Genomic DNA, 21,180 nt, shown 5'->3' with positions numbered 1-21,180 from the left:
GTTTTGAGAAAGTCTCATATAGCCAAGGCTAACCTCAAACTTTATATATAGCAAAGAATGGCCTTGAACTCCTGAGCCTCCTGCCTTTAGCACCCAAGTAATGGGATCACAGGTGTGAGCCACCGTGCTTGTCTGCTAGGGTGTGCCAAAATGGAAGAGCATTTGGAAAGTTGCCCCTTCGAGAGTCTGCTCCCATATTGCTCTCAATGGCGCACATAGAGATACCCAGAAGGATCGATAGATTGCATTCTCAGCGAGCTGGACCACATGCAAGTGTGCTTGAACTGGGCCACGCGGCAACAGCTGCTCCCAGAGCTCACTGCTCTATAATCACTGTGCTATTGTGACTAAGTGTGCCTCTGAGATATGACAGAGTTGCCTGCCAAAACTCAAGAGCCTCCAGGGACACGGCCCTGCCCCTGCCCTCCTCCCATTGCTGCTGGTGCTACTTGCACAGTGACTGCAGGTTACTGTGGGCCCTTCCCTCTGGGCCAGTTTCACTTACAGATTCCGCACACTGAATCAGTTTTCCTTTGACTGGCCACTGGGTTGTGCTTTTTCCAAGGTCAGCCCCTTGTGGACCCAAACCCAAGATCAGTTTTTTCTCCAAACATGAGTTTGCAAGCCTAACATCACTCCCCACCCTGCTGGTCCACGAGGCCTAGGTCCTCTTAGAGATAGGGTCTTGATCTTTACAGCTCTCTACCAGCCTGGTCCAGACTTGTAGTCTAAGCATCAGCCTTTATCCTTTATAGTGCGTGTGTGTGTGTGTGTGTGTGTGTGTGTGTGTGTGTGTGTGTGTGTGTGTGTGTGTCTGTGTGTGAGTCTATGTCTGTGTGTGTGAGTCTGTGTCTGTGTGTGTGTGAGTCTGTGTCTGTGTGTGTGTGTCTGTGTCTGTGTGTGAGTCTGTGTCTGTGTGTGAGTCTGTGTCTGTGTGTGAGTCTGTGTCTGTGTGTGAGTCTGTGTCTGTGTGTGTGTGTCTGTGTCTGTGTGTGAGTCTGTGTCTGTGTGTGTGAGTCTGTGTCTGTGTGTGAGTCTGTGTCTCTGTGTGTGTGAGTCTGTGTCTGTGTCTGTGTGTGAGTCTGTGTGTGTGTGTGTGTGTGTGTGTGACAATAACAATTGAAGAAAAAGAAGAGGCCAAGATTTCAAGAGGGAACAAGGGTAGGGTACATGGGAGGAAGGAAAAGGATGGGGAAACTGTAATAATATTTTAGTTTAAGAAGAAAAAGAAAGTGCAGCGTGGCCAGATTCCTGGCCTGCCTGCTAACTGTTGCTAGACAGGAGCCCAGCTGCTCTTGTCCCCAGTGTTTTCATTTTTATTGCTTCTGATAATTGCTTGTTTGACTTTTATCAGGTTATAAATATCAATTTTATGTAACAGGTTTCCCAGCACCGGGATTACAGATACTCAGTTTGTACTCATACTGCCCCCACCCCGGGTGTGTGTGTGTGTGTGTGTGTGTGTGTGTGTGTGTGTACACATGTATACATGTTCATACGTATGTACTCAAAGTTGCAGCTGGACATGGTAGCCAGGTCTGAATCACTGGAACTTGAAGTGGAAGATTGCAAGTTCAAGGCCAGCCTGAACTACAGAGTAAATTCAAGGCCAGCCTGGGCAACTTAGTGAGATTCTGTCTCAAACTAAAAATCAGTCAAAGGATGTAGGATATAATTCAGTGGTGGAGTGCTTGCATGGCAGGTACAATTTGATCACTGGGGAGAGGGGGAGGGAGAGAGGGAGGTAGAAAGGGAGGGAAAGAGGAAAGGAGGGAGGAAGGGAGGGAGGGAAGGAGGGAGAGAGAAAGAGAAAGAGAGAGAGAATAGGGAGGAGAAGGGAAAGGAAAGAGGACCAAGATGGAGGAAGCCTAGGAGTTGGGGAGATAGTTCAGTGGCAGAACTCTTGCTTAGCATATGAAAAACCCTGGTCTAACCCAAGTACCAAACACAGTTCAAAATGAAACAGCGTTAGAACAAATTGGGAGCCATCTTTGATTCTCCAGTCCCAGTCTCTTGTATCCAAGAAATCAGCCAATGCTGGGAACTCTTCAAGAGAAGTGTCACATCACCCTATCCTTGTCCCCCTTGTCACCACAATGCAGCTCATGTCACATTTCCTACCTCAGAGCCCCTGAAGAGCTTGGCCCTGCAGCTCTGGTCTGTAACCCAGCACAGGGGGCGACCGCAGGGGCCTGTGAGTCCCAGACCAGCCTGGTCTACATAGCAACACTACCTCAAAATGAAAGGAAAAGGGAGAGAGAGAAAGATTGAAGGTCCACAGAGTAGAAGTTTTTGCTCATCATGTTTATCTTTGGAGATTTTGTTTGTTTGTTTTGTTGAGTTGTGGGTTTCTTTTGCTTTGAGATAGGGCCTCACTAGGTAGGTCACGTTCTTTGTACTCACAGAGTTCTGCCCACCCCCCACCCCCCACCCCGCTGTCCCAAGTGCTGGTCTTAAAAGCATGAGTCACTACGGACAGCTCTACCAGCCATATATCTTGTAAAAGACTTTTGTGTACAATTTATTTTTTAAAAATATTTATTTATGCTGGGCGGTGGTGGCGCACGCCTTTAATCCCAGCACTCAGGAAGCAGAGGCAGGCGGATCTCTGAGTTCGAGGCCAGCCTGGTCTACAAGAGCTAGTTCCAGGACAGGCTCTAGAAACCACAGGGAAACCCTGTCTCCAAAAACCAAAAAAAAAAAAAAAATTATTTATTTATTATGTATACAATATTCTGTCTGTGTGTATGCCTGCAGGCCAGAAGAGGGCACCAGACCCCATTACAGATGGTTGTGAGCCACCATGTCGCAGTGCCACCGGGCATGGTTGCACACAGCTTTAGTCTCAGCACAGGAATCAGAGGCAGGTGGATCTCTGTGAGTTCGAGGCCAGCCTGGTATACAGAGTGAGTTTCATAACAACCTGGACTATGCAGAGGAACCCTGTCTCAAATAAATAAATAAATAAATAAATAAATAAATAAATAAATAAATAAATAAAAACGCCACAGTGAAGCCTGTTTACTCTTATCCCAGACACAATAAATAACCAAACAAAAAGGAAGTGAGTGGTGTTTAGCCTTTCCCTGACCACTGCAGTTTCTCTTAATAAAAATTATATTTGACCTTCCCTATGACTTCATCACGTTATTTATTTTCTATTGTGGTGCTGAGAAGCAAAGCTAGGGCCTTGCGCACATTCAACACATCATCCTGAACTCAATCCAGATTCCATACAGTTTAAATGTGAAAATAACAATGTGCCTGTTCTAGACCACTGGTGTTGAGAGTGTGTAGCCAGACGTGGTAGAACATGTCTGTAATCCCAGCACTGAGGCAGGCTGAGGCAGGAGGGCTGTCTTGAGTTTGAGAGTAGCCGGGAATACTTTGCCGTGTTCCATAGGAGCCTGAGCTACATTGAAAGACCTTGTTTAAGAAACAAATAAAATGAAAAAAAGAAAAATAGATTTAAAAAATTTAAGTTCAACAGTGGTGGCACACACCTTTAATCCCAGCACTTGGGAGGCAGAGGCAGGTGGATCTCTGCGTTGGAGGCCAGCCTGGCCTACAGAGCTATTTCTACTAGGGCTGTTACAAGGGAAATCTTGTCTCAAAAACCAAATCAAACCCAACAAAATTTACCCTTGGATGAGTTCCACGATTTTGCAAGCTGAACTGCTAATTAAGATGGTTGCCTTGGTAACAGCTGCATCACATGATGGCTTTTGCAGTTATGACCTACAGAGAGCTTAAAGTAACTCAGCAACAGTGAGTAAGAGCTACTAAAATGCTTATGTATCAAATAAAAATTATCTCTCAAGGGGTCAGGAGATGGCTCACCAGGTGAAGAGCTTGCCAGGCAGGTATGAGAACTCGAGTCTGGTTCAACACCCACATAAAAGCCAGGCAGGTGTAGCAGCTGCCTGTCACCCCAATACTTGGGAGACAGAGCCAGAATCCCTGAGCCAAGCAGACTACTTAGACTAGGAATTACTGAGTTCCAGTGCCACTGGGAGGTCCTGTCTCAATAAGTGGAGAGCAATGGAGGAGGACATCCACAGTCAACCTCTGGCCTCCACAGGCATGCGCATATGGTTCACATGAACCTGCACACAAACATGCCAACACACATGCAAACCACGCACACACACACACAGGCCAGAAAATTGCTTATTGAATATGATATTTTCAAAACTGTCAGTATGGAAGAGGACCGCACAATTATCCTCTATTGCAGTTGAGTAGGCTTCTCTTATGAGCTGTGTAATGCCGTGTTAAGATTTGTTTTTAGGGTTTATTTATTTATTTTTAAGCACATTGGCGTTTTCTCTGCATATATGTCTGTGTGAAGGTGCCTGATTTTCTGGAACTGGAGTTACAGACAGTTGTGACTTGCCATGTGGATGCTGGGAACTGAACCTGGGTCCTCTGGAAGAGCAGTCAGTGTTCTTAACCACTGAGCCATCTCTCCAGCCCCAGGTTCAGATTTTTGATCATTTCTGAACAACAGAACAAAGAATGCTGTGATGTTGACCCGTACAATTTAAACCTCTAGAAGTACATCCTCAACTAAAAGCCTTTCTAAGGCTGGTGAAGAGCTCGGTGGGTAAAAGTGCTCGTGTAAGTGTGATGACCCGGGTCAGCCCCAGGACCTACAGGTCTTCTGATCTCCAGACAAGAATCATGGCAGCTCCCCGGACAAACACACGGAATTTAAGAAAGTAAAACTATCTTTCTCAATAAGCATTCATTTGATCAGTTACACTCCTACATTTTTTAGATATGGAACTAAATGAAACACAACTCATCATCTTGAGAAGTTTGTCATCATATAAGAATAATTTGGGGACCAGATGTGCACACACCTTTAATCCCAGCATTCGGGAGGCACAGGCAGGTGGACCTACAGAGTGAGTTCCAGGACAGCCAGGGCTACACAGAGACACCTTGACTGGAAAAACAAAACTGTTTATCTCTTTTTTCCTGAACAATGGCTCAGCAGTGAAGAGCATTGGCTGTTTTTGCAGAGGAACAGGTTTACTTTCCAGCACCTATGTGGTAGCTCACAACCGCTGACCTAGTGCACACCAGAGATGCTGAGCTGTTCAGTGACTTACTTGTTCGCGATGTAAGAACTACGTGTACTCGGAGCCAACTTCTGCTTTGGTTGCCCATCTCCACAGGTTTCTGGCCTCATAAAGCCTTTCCTTTTGCTGCAGTTTTTCTTGTTTTTGAGTTAACTTTTTTAAAAGGTTCAAATTTTGAGGAAAGAATTAAAGAAGGCTTCCATGAGAGAGACTATTTAAGCAGACCTGAAGGAAGTGAAGGAGGGAAGTGCGTAAATATGTGGGCCAAGGGGAAGGCACTGGTGGTAAGCGAGGGCATTCTTAGAGTTTGCCTTTTATTGTGAAGCCACAGAGTACTCTTGCTTAAAGGATTTTAGCTGCGTTTATAGACAGACAGCAGCTAACTAACCAATGGCAAGGTAGCCATGTTTACGTCCGTTTTCTGAATCTGAAAGCGAGGAGAAAGAGCAACAGAAGGAAGATTTAACAGAATGAAAGCAGGCTGCAGGCATGGGCGTGGAAACGACATTCCTGCGGGGTGGAGCTCAGTGACAGTGCTAACCTAGCACGCGTGCACGCCGAAGACCTAGGATTAATCCTGTGTGCGGAGGAGGGGAGGGGCCGGATCCTTGCTTCACTTTGGCCCCTCTCCCGGCGATAGCCAGGTGCAGCGCCTCCTGCTGGTGGAGGCCGACGCGGAGGCGGTAGGTTTAGAATTCAAGACCAGCCTCAGATGGGCTCTGTGAAACTCCGTCAAAGTGGTGACTGTCACAGAAACGCTGGTTTGGGGTTATTGAATGCCCATGGAATTTAATAAGATTACACACGGTAGGGGTGCCTATAGAAGTTCTAGGTGGCCATGTTCTGTGTCTGTGTCTGGATGTGTCTCTAATCCTGGCTAACGGAGGCTGAGGCAGAAAGAGCAAATACTCAAGGGCTTAAAATCAGTCTGAGTGGTACACCCGTTTGTCGTTTGGCTGTGGAGTAGGTGTCCTCGCTGCAACCGGCTGGCATGAAGGTGAGCCCAGCACAGGGCCAGAAGGCTGGCTGCTGTGGACAAACTCTTTTCCTTCCTCACTGAGCCCTCCCCTTAAAACCTCGCTCCTCTGCCCCAATCTGCTTCTGACCCTTCCTCCTCTTCCCCGAGACCAGAGGAAGCACGGCGCACCACACGGTAGTTCTTCCTTGTAATCTGGACTAATCAAGGACCCTGGCCATGCTACTCTTAGTTGTGATCCGGTTTCGTTTAAGGCAATGCTGAGAATTGAACCCAGGGCCTCCCTCAGCCCGCATTTTTCTTTATATTAAAATAAACTTGTTTCGTGTGTGTCCTGCGGATGCATGAGCTCCATGAGCACATGAGGCCGGAGAAGGGCGTCCAGTGTCCTGCTCCATCCGCTTGGTCCAGGTCTCTTCTTGAGCCTGGAGAGTTGGTGGCTTCCACCCTCCACCACTATAGAGTTCCAACACAAGCACACCCGGCTTTGTTTCTTCTTTCTCTCTCTCTCTCTCTCTCTCTCTCTCTCTCTCTCTCTCTCTCTCTCTCTCTCTCTCTCTCTTTCTTTCTTTCTCTCTTTCTCTTTCCTTTTTGTATGTGTGTGTTTGTATGTGTGTGGGTGCATGAACGGACTCCTTCCACCCTCTCCAGCCTTCCTTCATACTGTGGCAAGGTTTCACCTGAACCCAAAGTTCATCCCCAAATCTACTTGATGCCTGTAATTTGGACTATTCTGGATTTTCCATGCGCACGGAATCATATAAAATGTGGCTCACTAACAATGTCTTTATGTTTTAGCATGTATCCGAATTTCATTCACTTCTCTTGCTAAATAATAATCTGTTGCATTGATATAATATGTTTTTATTCTCCAGTTGCTTCTGTTATGCTTTGGGGCTGTGATAAATCAGCAATGTTGCTGTGGTTTATTCCATTTCTTTGGGCAGTGCTGGGGATCGATCCCATGGCTTTGCACACGTTAAGCGATGCTTTCTCTTTATGTTACATCCCCAGCCCTGAGTAGCAGTTTTGTGTGGACAAAGGTTTTCGTTTCTGTAGGAATGAAATGCTGGGTTCTGGATTATGAATATGACTTAATGGTAGAGTGCTGGTCTGGCCGGCATAAAGCCTGAGTTGTAGTCTCCAGTACCGCACACGGAGGAAGAGGAGGAGTGAAGGAAGGAGGGAGATGGTAGGCACCGAGAGAACCTTCTAACCTACTTCCACCTAAAAGAAAGGGGTGACTAACAAGGCGGAGAGCGTCTGATCCCGGTGAGTGTGAGCACAGCACTGTTAGGATTTGATCCACAGCTCCTCAACACAGCCTTGATCTCTCAGGATGCAAAACCCTGGCCTTTATCCTTGGAATTATTTCCTTTATCCTTGCCTCTTGACATGTTCTCTTCTCTTTTCTCTGGACACTTCTTGGCCTGTCTACCAGTATGCATACTACTTTCACTTTCCTTTGAAGTCTATTTTTCTGCTTCACAGACCAGAGGCACCTGTAGGATTGTCTGGTTTCAAAGCCTTCCCAGAAGCAGGCGGGGTGCTCACCACTGTGCTTGGCCAAGTCTCCTGTTTTTAAAGCCATCGTTATCCAACCAGCGAAGGAACCAAGTGTAAAGACTTGAGAGTTTCTCAGTAACTCCTCACAGCAAAGCAGGGCCGTCTGAAGAGACACAGCATCCTCTCCTAACCTAGAAGAAGCGCTTGTTTTCCAGTTGGGAGGAAAATTAAAACGGCAACTCATCATGGCCATGTGGCTTGGGAGTTGGCCCGTGGAACCCCTCTCTGGCATGTATGAGGCCTGGATTTCATCCCCGGCAATGAAGAAATCTCACAAGTGTTCAGATATCTCCAGTGACATGATGTCTACAGAGCAGAGCCAGCCAATCTCCAAGCTGTGACAAGCGCAATGAAAATGCATGCCTGGAGACTAGAGAAAGCAGAGTGGCCTGCTGAGGAAGCCCGAGTGGGCTGTCCAGGCTCCCCTGCCTCCCCGGCGGGGCTCAGTGTCCTTCTAACCTGCTGCTCAGGGGACTGTGCCAGTCTTTGCATTGTTGTGACAAAACACAACTTAAAGGAGAAACCCTGTCTCGAAAAAACCAAAAAAAAAAAAAAAAAAAAAAAGGAGGGACAGTCCATCATGGCGACGTGGGCCAAGCAGAGCCAACCACGGTGTAGTGGACCAGGATTACAGCGGGTCGGAGAGCCTGCCTGCATGGCCCCCAGCCTTAGGGAGAGCGCTGCTGCTGTTCGGTGTGGGTCTCGCCTTCTTACCTAACTCTTTCGGGAACCATCGTCACAGACCTCTGCTTACCTAAATTTAGAGCTTCTCATCCCAATCCAGTGGAAAACTAGGAAACTAAGCTTTACCACCACGGTTGTACCTGTGAGCCAGGAGGACAGCTGGCACGGAGAGCAGAGAGGTGTGTCGCAGCCTGACACCCTCCCTGGCTGTTACATCACCCTGACCCTGAGTAACAAGATATCCGAGAGGGCTCTCAGCGATAGCCCAGGATTTATGGTACTTCAGAAACCAGAAACCTTGAACCAGATCAATGACTGTTGCAGTAAGTGTTTGCATGCGGAAAGTGGATACTTTGTGACACACTGCAGTTGGCAACGCCACTGCGATGGGTAAATGTGCAGGGAGATGTGGGAAGGCTGGCGGAACAGAGCGGAAGAGCAGGGAGCCAGCAGGAGAAGGAGGGAACTAGAGACATGGCAGCTGTGATGGAGAATGGCTTGTTTTCTGGACTGGGCTTCCTCGAAGGACCTCGGCGGTCTGTGCTGCCATCAGAGGCCAGATGAAAGTCCACCAGCCATGCTGCCCCGGCTATTACGGGCAAGGAAACTGGCTTTGCAGCAGTAGCGGTGACTGCAGACTCATCATTGAGAATGAGAGACATTGAAGACATCTGTGGCCCCCTCCTACGCCCCCCCCCCAAAAGAAACAATTCAGAAACAGTTCAGTGCTATTGAAGAGAGTCCTTAAAAAACGGTGATAAAGAAGCCGAAGTGTAGCTCTTCACAGTTCACGGACTCTGGGAGTGGGGGGTGGGGTGAGGAAGGACTCAGTTTTCTTTAAGGTCCTGGCCACTGGGAGTTTAGCCATACTCCAATGAGTGTATGGGTAACAAAATTGGACCTGACGTATTTTTTTTTTCTTTTTTGGAGGAGGACATAGGGGTGGGAGTGTGGGGGAGAGAGAGAGAAAGAGAGACTCACCATCGCGGGGTATTCCAGGTGGACACATCTAGTCCATCATACCCATTGGAATGCTGGGTAAGGGCATCAAGGAAGCAAAGCAGGTTCAGAAAGTGCTCAGTACCAGGTCACCAGGTCCCCATGCCCTGTCTTTTATGCCTGCTACTCTCAGAACCTCTACAGGAGAAGACTGGTGGAGGAGCAGCGGAAACTCAGAGTCCTCTGGAGTGGAGCTGAGTGTGGAAGAGGTATCCGGGTCGACCCCACTGAAGGCTGAAGGAAAGCATGAATCAATAGGCCTCTGAAGTAGCCAGACAGAGAGCAGGGTGGAGAGAAAGGTAAGAGAGAAGGGAGGAGGAAGGAGACTGAGCAAGACTGAGGTGGATGTCCCACACGCTCCTGCATTACAAAGGACACTTCTGTTGCTGATAGAACAGCAATGAACACATACATGTCTCTGCTCCACTCTTAGTCCACTTAAACAGTGCAGGGTCCTAAACAGGGAATGGTTCCACCTCAGTTAGCATAACAAAGGTAGCCCTCAAAGACTTACCCAGAAGCCCATCTCTCAGGTCCTACCAAGTTGACAGTCAACACTAACCCAAAGACAAGACCCGTAGAGCAAAAGCGGCAGTGGCCAGGAGGCTGCCTCCCTCAGTGTTGTGGGAGCCCTGTGATGCTCAGAATGTCATCTCTGGAACGTAAGTGGATATGGACCACGATGAGGCTTGATTGGAGTTCTCCATTCTTTGTGCTTAGCAGAATGCCCTGCGGAAGCAAACATGGATTTTTAGCTTCACCCAGGTCTTTCAATCTATGCATAGCTGATGAGTTAACTCAAAAAATGCCCTTTGCTGTGTAACACCTGACCACTCTCCTTGACCTTCTCTTCTTAGACATCCCATCTGCAGTCCAACCCTTAAGAGCGTGAAATTCATCTCATCATTTTACTCGACCCTAACCTGCTTCTGTTGCTATTCACAGTCCTCTGGGTGAATGTGCACGGATGTATTTGGTTAAGGAAACCAACTAAACTTGGGCTTATTTGAGTCTTCTCTCTCCCACCCAGTTCACCCTTGAGCTGTAAACATTCCTCCTTTTGTTTCCAGAGCCCTTCACCATCTGTTGCCTGGACAACTGCGTTAGCCTCCCTCTAGATTATCCTGATTTGAAGTCCACTATTCCTCATCAGACCCACTGTGGTCTTCAGTTCCAGGTTGATTTTGAAAAAAAAAAAAAACCAAGAAGAAGAACAACAAAAATCATCAAAATCATCTACTAAAATCATCTATGATTTAGTTTAAAATCTGAAATCCCTTGCATGGGGTTCAAGGTCCTTTCTAAAGTTGCAGAATTTCAGGGTCATTGGCAGTACCTCCCTCCTCACTGGGTACCCTTCCTAGCCCAATCATTCTCAGCCAGTGTGTGTGTGTGTGTGTGTGTGTGTGTGTGTGTGGTGTTTTAAATGTTTTTTGTGAGATTGTTTTTGTTATTTTTAACTATGTGTATGGGTGTACACAAGTGCAGGTGCTCTCAGAGGCCAGAGGCCTTGGAGCCCTCACCTCCTGTCTCCGGGTATCCGCAGACAAATCGGTCCTCTGGCTTCAGAGATGATGGAAACAGCGATTGGAACTGAGCAGAGGGGCACACATTTCTCAGCTCAGATTTGGCATTATCAGGGAGGGAAGAGAATCCGTGGTCAGACATTTGAGGCATCTCTGGCAGTGGGGTTCAAAGTGAGGAAGAGACCTCTGGTCAGGGTGTGGAGTCCCTCGGGAAGAAGGGCACCATGTTTGACAACATCCTTTATGCTTGCAGTAAGTGATACAGGCTGTATGCATGGCAGATGTGTTAGCATAAAATGTGACAGATTCAGTAAGATACGGAGCATAAATAAATATGGAGCAAGGTTTTGTCTAGGACACTGTTGGGCATTAAGTGATTGTGCTAGTTCTGGGAGTCACCCAGCACTCACACAGGGACTCGGAGGCCAAGCAGGTAGCCACCCCAGGGGACAATTCCCAAGACCCTGGCGCTGTCTTCTTCAGAGCTCCCTCAGTGGGTGTGACACAAGACAAAACTAGACAATGAGAGTGCTTTCCCTAAACTGCTTTTAGAAATGTTCTAGAGGGGGCTGGAGAGATGGCTCAGAGGTTAAGAGCACTGACTGCTCTCCCAAAGGTCCTGAGTTCAATTCCCAGCAACCACATGTTGGCTCACAACCATCTGGTGCCCTCTTCTGGCATGCAAGCATACATGGAAGGAATGTTGTATACATAACAAATAAATAAATCTTCGGGGCTGGAGAAATGGCTCAGTGGTTAAGAGCACCACCTGCTCTTCCAAAGGTCCTGAGTTCAATTCCTAGCAACCACATGGTGGCTGACAACCATTTGTAATGAGATATGGTGCCCTCTTCTGGCCTGCAGGCAGAATACTGAGAATATTATATACATAATAAATAAGTTTTTTTTTTTTAAAAAAAGAAATGTTTTAGAAAGGTCTAGAAGGAATTCTGTGGTGAGCTGGGTACCACCTTATGGGACAGCTTCATCTGTAATATCAGATCATCACCAACTCGCATGCAAATGGTGTTCCTGGATTCCCAGGCTGTGCTATCCTTGGAGGAGGAAGGGGTCCGTCCTCAAAAGAGGCTTGCCTCTGCCTCGGGCAGGCCACTTCCGGTCAAAACTCGGCACCAGACTTGTCAGGGTCCAAGCTGATTATTGTTGTTGTTATTGTTTGGGTGAACACACAAAATACTGGGTCCACCATAGCGTCTTCTGTCACACATGCCAAGGTTGTTTTCATTCTTTGCCCTCCTCCAGCCGTTACCAGAGCTCCTGCTGTCTTCTCACGCGTGCCCCTTGCCCTCTCCGCCATGGCATTTCCCACTCCCTTACGATCTCTCTCTCCCTCTCCCATTCCCCTTTCTAGTTTTATAACCTGCAAACAAACTCATATGAATGCACACACATATATGCGCGCGCACACACACACACACACACACACACACACACACACACACACACACACTAGTTTTAAATCGCGGTTCTGTGTTTGAGAAAACACTCATTCTTTCTGAGTCTGGATTATTCTTGCTTAACATGAGGATTTCCGGTTACATCGATTTCCCTGCAAGTATCATAATTTCATTTTTCTTTACGGTTGAATAAAAATTGTGGTTACGAACAGCGCCCTAACCTTTGTAGAGTCTACCCAGTCCTTCCCAGGTAATCATTCTCTATATCGAGCCTCTTGCCTGCAGCCCTCCTCTCCTGCCAATATTTAATGCCCTGGAAATCTATGTGGCTCCATCTGGAGATGGCTGCCTTCCAGTCCCTCCCTGGGAACTAGTGGCACCGCAGCGCCCCCTGCTGATACAGTCTCAGAAATCACCTTCTAGGTTGCCTAGCTTGAACTAGGGCCATGCCCTGAGGTTCAGAGTCCTAAACTAGGCATCTTGCTTCAGGCCAGTAATCCCATTACTAAGGAGATTTAGGCTGCAGGATCTTGAGTTCATGGCAAGTCTGGGCTACATAGCCAGGCCCCACCACAAGGAAACACAAACATGGAGTCCACTACCATTGTTCTTTGGAGAGAGCTATGAAGAAATGTCTGTTTCCTTCTGGCTCTCTCTTCCCGTTCTTTCCATGGGGTTTCACTGTGAGAGGGGATGGGACACTGGGACAGATGTCCAGAGAGACTTCACATGGAGGAAAATGATCAGAGAATAGCAGTGGTATATCCAGGGTGTTGTTTCCTGAGGACTCCTTCACAGGACTGCACTTGCTGGAAGGGAGCAGGCGGGGTGGAAAGGAGGCACGGGGTGAACCAGAGCAGTGCGTGGGCAGAGCACTTGCCTTCCCACTTACAGAAATGACCTTGAACTCCCGACCCTCCTACCCCTACTTCCAAGCACCAGGTTACTATCATGAGCTACCATACCTGGCTCCACCCTTTTCTTAACTATAGTTTTTTGTTATTCATTTTCTTTATTCTGGTGCCTTCTTCCTTTGCTAAAAGTATCCTTTTCTAAGCTGGGCAGGGTGACATATGCCTGTAATCACTTGGCTGATGGAGGCAGGCGAATCAAGAATTCAAATGTAGCCTCAGCTACAAAGAAAGATTAAAACCAGCCTGGACTATATGGAATCCTATCTAAAAAGAAAAGATACTTGTTTCTGTAGTACATACACTAAAACTGGAACAATACAGAGAGGATTAGCATGGCCCCAGAGCAAGGATGACATGCAGATTCATGAAGCATTCCATATTTTTTCGGAGTGAGGTAATCCAGATCCAGAAAGACAAACATGGCATGTCCTCACTCATAAGTGGATATTAGCTGTAAAGTAAAAGATAACCATGCTACAATTCATAGACCCAGAGAGGCAAGGTAACAAGGAGAGCTTATGGGGGACTCATGGATCTCCCAGGAAGGGGAAAGAGGATATTTTGCTGGTGGAATAGAGCCGGGCTGGGTTGGAACAGGAGGGACCAAGGGGGGGATTGGGGATGATGGGAGAAACCACTGGAATTGGGGGTCATTTTGGAGGTGAGGTGGAAACCTAGTGTAGTGGAAATTTCATGGAATCTGTGGCAGTAACCCTTGCAGAGACCCTGGGAATGGGGGACACAGAGCCTGAACACAGGCCATCTCTGTAACCAGGCAAGGCCACAAGTGGAGGGTTGGGACCCCAACCCAGCCACAAAACCTTTGACCTACAGCTTGTCCTGCCTACGGAGTGTTCTGAGACCAGAGCCTAGCAAAATCCTCATCAAAGAGACCAGAGAGACTTCATCCAGCAGGACCAGATGAAGCACCTCACAGCCAATCTACAGGTGAAACTTAGGGAGTCCTGTGAAACTTAGGAGGAGGAAGAGGAGGAAGTGGAGTAGGAGGAGGAGGAGGATGAGGAGGAGGATGAGGAGGAGGATGAGGAGGAGGATGAGGAGGAGGATGAGGAGGAGGAGGAGGAGGACCAGAGGACTCAGAAGGGTCGGGGACACCGTGAGAAAGTGGCCCACAGAACTGACCAGGACTCATGGGGACTGAAAGAAACCAGGGAGCCTATAGCACTCTGATCTAGGTGCCCTGCATATGTGTTGTGGCTAAGTCGCTTTGTGAGACTCCTAATGGCAGGAGTGAAGTTGCTGACTCTTTTGCCTACGTATGGGACCCTTTTCCTCCTGCTGTCTGGTTGTCTAGTCTAGCCTTGATGGGATGGTATATACTGGTCTTATTGTAGCACATTATGCCGTGTTTGGTTGTTGTCCCTGGCAGGCCTGCTCTTTTCTGGGGGTAGACAGAGGGAGGGTGGATCGAGGGATAAGAGTGGCGAGGGAAGACTGGAGGAAGGGAGAGAGGGGAAACTTTGGTAGGGATGTAATAGATGAGAGATTTTCAAACTGCGTTTAAACGTTTTCCATTCCTCCTTCAGTGTGAGCTTCCTACAATTTTTGTTCACACTTCATTTTGTAATTCAGTAGCCAAAGCCTTGCTTATCTTGGCTCATTTCTGAATTCTTACACAAACGCCCGTACTTGCTAGACTAAGACTAAAAAGAAAGCCTGGACTTCTCCCTGAATCTGCTTAAAGAATTCCTCTTTGTGGTTGGGGGATGTGGCTCAGTTGGAAGAGTGCTTGCCTTGGATCCATGAAGCCCTGGCTTCGATGCCCAGCACCGCCTAAACCGGATGTGGTGGCTCACACCTATAACCCTAGCACTAATGAAGAGGAGACAGGAGTGCGGAACCCCAAAGTCATCTCTAGGTGCAAAGGGAATTTGAAGCCAGCCTGGAATATGTACGAGCCTGTCGCTAAATAAGTAAATAAATGAATGGCTCCCTGGCTGTCTTGTCTCTGTACTGCAGTCACGGTGACGCTTTGTTTCTGACTTCCCACCCTCTCCCCACCAGACTTCATGTTCGAAAGATTTTCACTGCTTTTCTCTCCTGCGTTCCTGATCGTACAGCCTTAAAGTCAAGGGAAGACCAGCTTAGTCCTTAACTAAGTTAAAGCTGTCAGAGGGCAGGCAGGATGGCTCAGTGGGTAAAGACCCTCAGGGTTCAGCCTGATAACCTGAGTTCAGTCCCCAGGACACACACAGTGAAAGGGTTAACCCAGTTTCTTCAAGTCATTCTCTGACTGCCGTACATGCACCATGACACACACACATACACACATACACACACACACACATACACACACACACATACACACACACGCTTGCTAAACAAATAAGCACATGTTAAAAATATTGAAAATCATTTTTCTCTGCCTTGGTTCTCTTGGGCGTACATCTCTGTCTCTATCCCTGTTTGTGTCTCCTCGTAATTCATAAGAACCAGAGTATGGATCACATAAGTGTCTCCATTTTTACATGCGAGGGACAGTTATGCCTGAGCTGAAATTAACACCCTTTCAGGAGATGTATGTGTATTTTTAGAGCACAGTAAAATGAAAACGGGAAGACCAGAGTTTTAAAATAAGCCTTTTCTATAGAAATTCAGATGGCAATGTTTGGACAGATGGGAGCGGAGGGCATCGTGAGCAGAGAATTAGTCAGAGTCACCCCTTGTGCATGGGGCAGGCTCATAAACTACAGCTTTTCACACTGGGGTTTGAACAATGAACAATTTCCATAGACTGTTGTATTTTGGCGTCTCTAATTAAGGGCTAATTAAATGCCCATTTTACTGCATGTCTACTTTTTCAAATGTTTCAGAATTTCCCAGATCCCTGCTACTGTGTGCATTGAATCAGTCTGTCGACTCAGCTACCTGCAAACATGTTCCTAGGACAAAAAGATGATCTGAAAGCTGCCTTCACAGCAGGGCACATAGATGGAAGCTTCATAGCTCATGGGGCCGTGGAAACATGGGGACTGCAGAAGACCCCAGCTTTCCCCTGTCAAAATCCTATTTCTAGGCACGATAAGGCATAGCCTATTGTTCTACTCCCTTGATTGTTCTTTCTGTTGTAGTGCTGGGGACAGACCCCAGGGTCTCTCATCTGCGAGGAAAGTGTTCTACCACTGAGTTATACCATTACTTGATAGGATAAAATCAAAAGTAAGAGGGTGTGTGCTTGCATGCTAGTATGCATGCCTGTGTGTGTGTATACTCGTGTGTGCACTAAGATTGCAAGGTAAGTGAGAAATACAATCGAACTTTATTTTATGCATAAAGTATTTTTAAATTTTTTGTTTGCTTTTATTTTCTGAGACAGGGTTTCTCTGTGTAACAGCCCTGCCTGTCCTGGAACGCACTCCATAGACCAGGCTGGCCTTGAATTCACTGAGATCCACCTGCCTCTGCTTCCCAAGTGCTGGGATTAAAGGTGTACGCCACCACCACCCAGCAATTTTTAATTTTTTGGTACAGTTGGTTACATTCGCTAGGAACGCTCTCCCACCGGGCCATATCTCTAGCTCTCTTTATTCTTTAAAAAAAAGAACAACAACAACAAAAAACCTTTGAGACAGAGTTTCTCTAAATTTCTCAAGACAGCTTTGAATGTGCAATCCTCTGGCCCCCTGCTGAGCAGCTGGGACGTCAGGCTTTCAATCCCAGACTGGCTCATAACAGGACTCTGATTAGTAACCTAGGGGACAGGGCGTGCTGTTGCTGGGCTGGTGTGCAGAAGCTAGCCCCAGCCCCAGCCCAAGCCCCGCCTTGCTTCCCAAATCCCTAGATGAAATCCATTGTTTGTTCCCTGAATCCCGGAACTTGACAGCCTCCAAGATTTCCTTCCTCAAATGGGTCCCTCTATTGAAAATACAAAGCAATGCAACCAGTGCTGTTGGACTTTAATCTCAGCACTCCAGGAGGCAGAGGCGGGCAGAACTCTGATTTCAAAGCCAGCCTTGTCTACAAAGGAATTCCAGGACAGCCAGGACTACACAGAGAAACCCTGACTTGAAAAACCAAAACATAAAAAAATAATAATAAAAATTAAAAAATGCAAAACAGCCTGCCTTTCTCCCAGCATCCAAGATGCCGAGCTGTTCCTCAAACTATTCCTTCCTTGATCTTGAAGTTTGTCACCTGGCCCCACTGGCCCCCAAGTTTTAAGCCGAGACTGTTTTGATTATATTGAGCATATTCCTATGCTCAGGAATGTTCTCCCGCAAATGCTGGCTGGCTGGCTGGACTGGTTTAGGGGAGTCCCACACCATCACTCTTCCACCAATCAAATTCTACATGGAGGAGCAGGGCGGTAAGATGACAGACAGAAACAAAAGCCATCATTACCGGGAAACATCTTGACTGTGGTAGGCACTCGGAGAACTTTAGATGAATGTCTGAATCCGGCACTGGAGATCCCGTGCCCACCCATCTCCATCTTAGTGCTAACTAGGTCGCCTCAAAACCACTGCAGGGAACCCACATAACAAGTGAGCACAGGGCTGGGTGCGGTGGGGCACACCAGAACTCAGGAGGCTGAGACAGGACTGACGTGGGTTCAAAGCCAATGTGTACCACAAACGAAGACCCTGCCTCAAACCAAACAAAGACAGGGCACTCGGTCTCAGAGCTGAAGATTTATAGCTTGGAGGATAGGAAGCCACACTCGGCAACTTTGCGCAGGATGGATCTCATCTAGGCAACTGTATTTCCATTTTGTCTTAGTGGCATTTTCTGGATCCTCTCCCTCAAGGATATCAGTAGACAATGCTGCACGATGCAGGGCTGCCTAGCAGCCTGAGCTGCCGGCCTTATCCACCCTGGTCATGCTTTTGAAAACTCACTGTAGAGTCTGCCCAAGATATTTTATGACCCCTGGCAAACCATTTCTTCAAATGTTTTGTAGTAGGTTTTAAAATTCAATAAAAGCACATTAAATGATATCTTGCTTTGTTGTAGGAAAGCGTTCCCTGGAAACAGCAGGAGAGGCAGGCAGTCCCCAAGGGACACTAGCAGGGCATGCCCTGGTCCAGGAGCTGTCCCTGCAGGTCACTGTGCCTCATCAGGGTCGCTCTTGCTGCTTTTCACTGAATTGTCATAAGAGCCAGCATTTTAAGTTTGCTGAGAACTGGACTTGTCAAACTGATTCCATCCCACGGAAGCCACCGTCATCTGTAGAGGTCGAAACTCCTGTGAATCCTTGGAGACTTGATTGGAAGTGAGCGGTGTAGCCGCTCTGTTCAGCAGCATCCTAAAACCTGTGCTTCCCTGGGGGAGAGAATTGAGGGGGTAGGAAATGGTTGACCTTTCCTGCCCAGAGTGGCTTCCGTAGCACAGGCTGTGGGAATGCCATTTAGGGGGCTCTGACCTTTTCCTCCCTTCTGCCAGACCTGGCCTCTGTAGATGTCTGAGTAGGAACCACCTGTGGCTCTCCCAGGTCCTCCTCCTGTCTTCCTGGAAATGATCCTCTTGTGAGATCTATGTAATGAAAACATATAAAGCCTTGAGGGTGGGGTGTGATGGCTCTGGGAGTGAGGGTGCTTCTCACCAGTCCAGATGACCTGAGTGCTGTCCCCACATGGTAGAAAGAGAGAACCAGCTTCCACAGGCTCTTTGCTGGGGCACCAACTGTGTTCCCCAATAAACAAACAAAATGTGTGTGTGTGTGTGTGTGTGTGTGTGTGTGTGTATACTCTCTTGAACTTACAACTGAGTCAAAGCCTCAGTGTTGGAGCCAAAGGGTCTTCTTGCTTGTTTTTCTTCCTCCAAGTACCCTGGAAGACCCAGGCCTGGGCTGAGAGGCAGCTTAGGTAGTAGAGTGCTTGCCTAGTGTGCATAAAACCCCAGCTTTGATCCTCAGCATCATATAAATCATGTATGCTTGTACGTACAATTCCGGCTCTCGGGAGATGGAAGTCAGCTACACAGCCACTTTCAGTCTGCCTGGGACGCATAAGCGGAATGAGAGAATGCACCTCAATTCTCATTTGCCTCTTTCTTTTTCTCCTTACTTTTCCTTTCTTTCTAGCCCCCCATTATTCTATTGTCGTCTTTGTGTAGCCCACATTTAGGCAGTCATGTTGGGAGACTTTATGTGTAGTTCCTGACAGTCTCACAGCAAACTCCCTGTCCCTTTGGCTCTCCCAGTCTCTCTGTTCCTTCTGTACAGATGTACGTTCCGAATGCATCTGTTGGGACGAGGTTGCATGCTCTGCATTTTGACTGGCTGTGATTTTCTCTAGTGGCCTGTGGTTGAGGATTAGTTTATTGTTGTTTGTTTGTTTTCAAGACAAGGTTTTGTTGTGTAGCTCTGGTTGTCCTGGAACTTGCTTTGTAGACCAGGCTGGCCTCAAACTTGGAGGAGGATTAATTTTTTATTATTTGTAGTTATATGTACATGTTTGTATCTGTGTGAACATTCATACCAGCGTCTTCAGAGGCCAGAGGCATTGGATGCCCTGGACCTGGAGCTATAAGAGATCGTGGTGCCGGGAATCGAACCCACGTCCTCTGTAAGAGCATCATGCATTCTTAACTGAGCTGAGCCATTTCTCCAGCCCACCTGGTTTTCTTTATATGAGACAAGGCCTTGCTAATTTTTCCAGGTGAACCTTGAGTTCTAGATCCTCTTGCCTTAGCCTCCTGAGTGGCTAGGATTAGAGGTGTATGCCACCATGCCTGTCTCAAACCATATGATGGACGCAATGCCAACCAGTACCTCAGCCCTGCTCTTCTGGACTCCTGGTCAGCTTGAGGTAGGGGAAAGAGACAGGCTTTGGACCAGAAAGGAAGAGAATTACAGCCTTGCTAGAGAGTTCAGGAATATGGCTCAGTGGTAGAACACTTGTCCTGTGTGCGCAAGACCCTGGCTTCCATCCCCAGCGTCACACTTGCTCACTCCATGTCTTGAGTGTGCAAGGCCCTGGCTTCCATCCGCAGCACCATACTTGCTCACTCACTGTCTTGAGTGTGCAAGGCCCTGGCTTTCATCCCCAGCACCACACTCGCTCACTCCCTGTCTTGAGTGTGCAAGGCCCTGGCTTTCATCCCCAGCACCACACTTGCTCACTCCCTGTCTTGAGTGTGCAAGGCCCTGGCTTCCATCCCCAGCACCACACTTGCTCACTTGTTGTCATCCCCAGCTGGGTGATCACTCACAATTACATTTGACATCAACTGACTTGAGGCCCTACAGTACCTCTTGGAACCGGCAGAAGGGGAAGTGGATCTCTTACCGATTATTGATAGCTTCAGATAATGTCCCATGTCCCCCTGGGCTTTCTCGCTAGCATTTACCACTGTCTGAAATCGGTCAAGCACTTGTTTATTTTCTCTGAGTGTTCCTCCTCCTCCTCCTAGGAGCTCAGCAGGAGCAGGAACCCGGATGACCGCCTTTGGTCAGGTCATTCCCCCATTGTCAAGGGGCACGCTTGCATGGAGAAATGGGTCACTGGATCCTGACTGGCTGAGTGGAGGTGACAAAGGCTCAGCAGCTGAGCTGTTTGGGTTTGTTTTGTTTTTTGTGGAAACTCAGCTGGAGCTGGGTTCTCTCTGTTGTACCTGAGAAGATCTTTCCTCTATTCTTTAACGCTGTCCAAGAAAGCGTGCTGAGGGATTATCACTAGATGGTGTGGATGAGAAAGAATTTAGCTTTAGGTCCAAGGGCATTTGGGGGTAGGTTGGCTGGCTCGTCCTACTCGTCTGTGAAGCCTTGTGGCTGCTTAAGTCGTCCTGGACGCGGAGCTGTAGCTGTGATAACAGTCTTTCAGTAGGTGGCACTCTCTGCCAGAACACAGTCCTTCACAGTCCAGGGTACAGCATTAAGGACAGGTCCTTGGAGTGCTTCCTACTTCCCAGTCTGTGAGCCCCTCCCACACACGCGTCCCCTTCGTTCCTTACCTCCGGTAGCGCTTTAGCCAGCAGTATGGAGGGCGTGCTGATTTCCTAAAGCGACCAGGCGAGGGAAGGAAGAGCACGGAGCTAACTCGTGTGTGA

General features: G+C 47.8%; 1 non-coding gene across 1 annotated transcript; it reads left to right on the top strand.

Moving 5' to 3' along the window:
- Positions 1–13,447: 13,447 nt before the first annotated feature.
- LOC119826976 lies at positions 13,448–13,554 on the top strand. The gene has a single exon (XR_005287530.1). It is a non-coding gene; the product is annotated as a U6 spliceosomal RNA (small nuclear RNA).
- The last annotated feature ends 7,626 nt before the right edge of the window (positions 13,555–21,180 follow it).

Source organism: Arvicola amphibius, chromosome 11, assembly GCF_903992535.2.
Source record: "Arvicola amphibius chromosome 11, mArvAmp1.2, whole genome shotgun sequence".
Classification (NCBI taxonomy): Eukaryota; Metazoa; Chordata; class Mammalia; order Rodentia; family Cricetidae; genus Arvicola; species Arvicola amphibius.
Note: the sequence above shows the minus strand (reverse complement) of the source record. Positions and strands in the feature narration are given on the sequence as shown.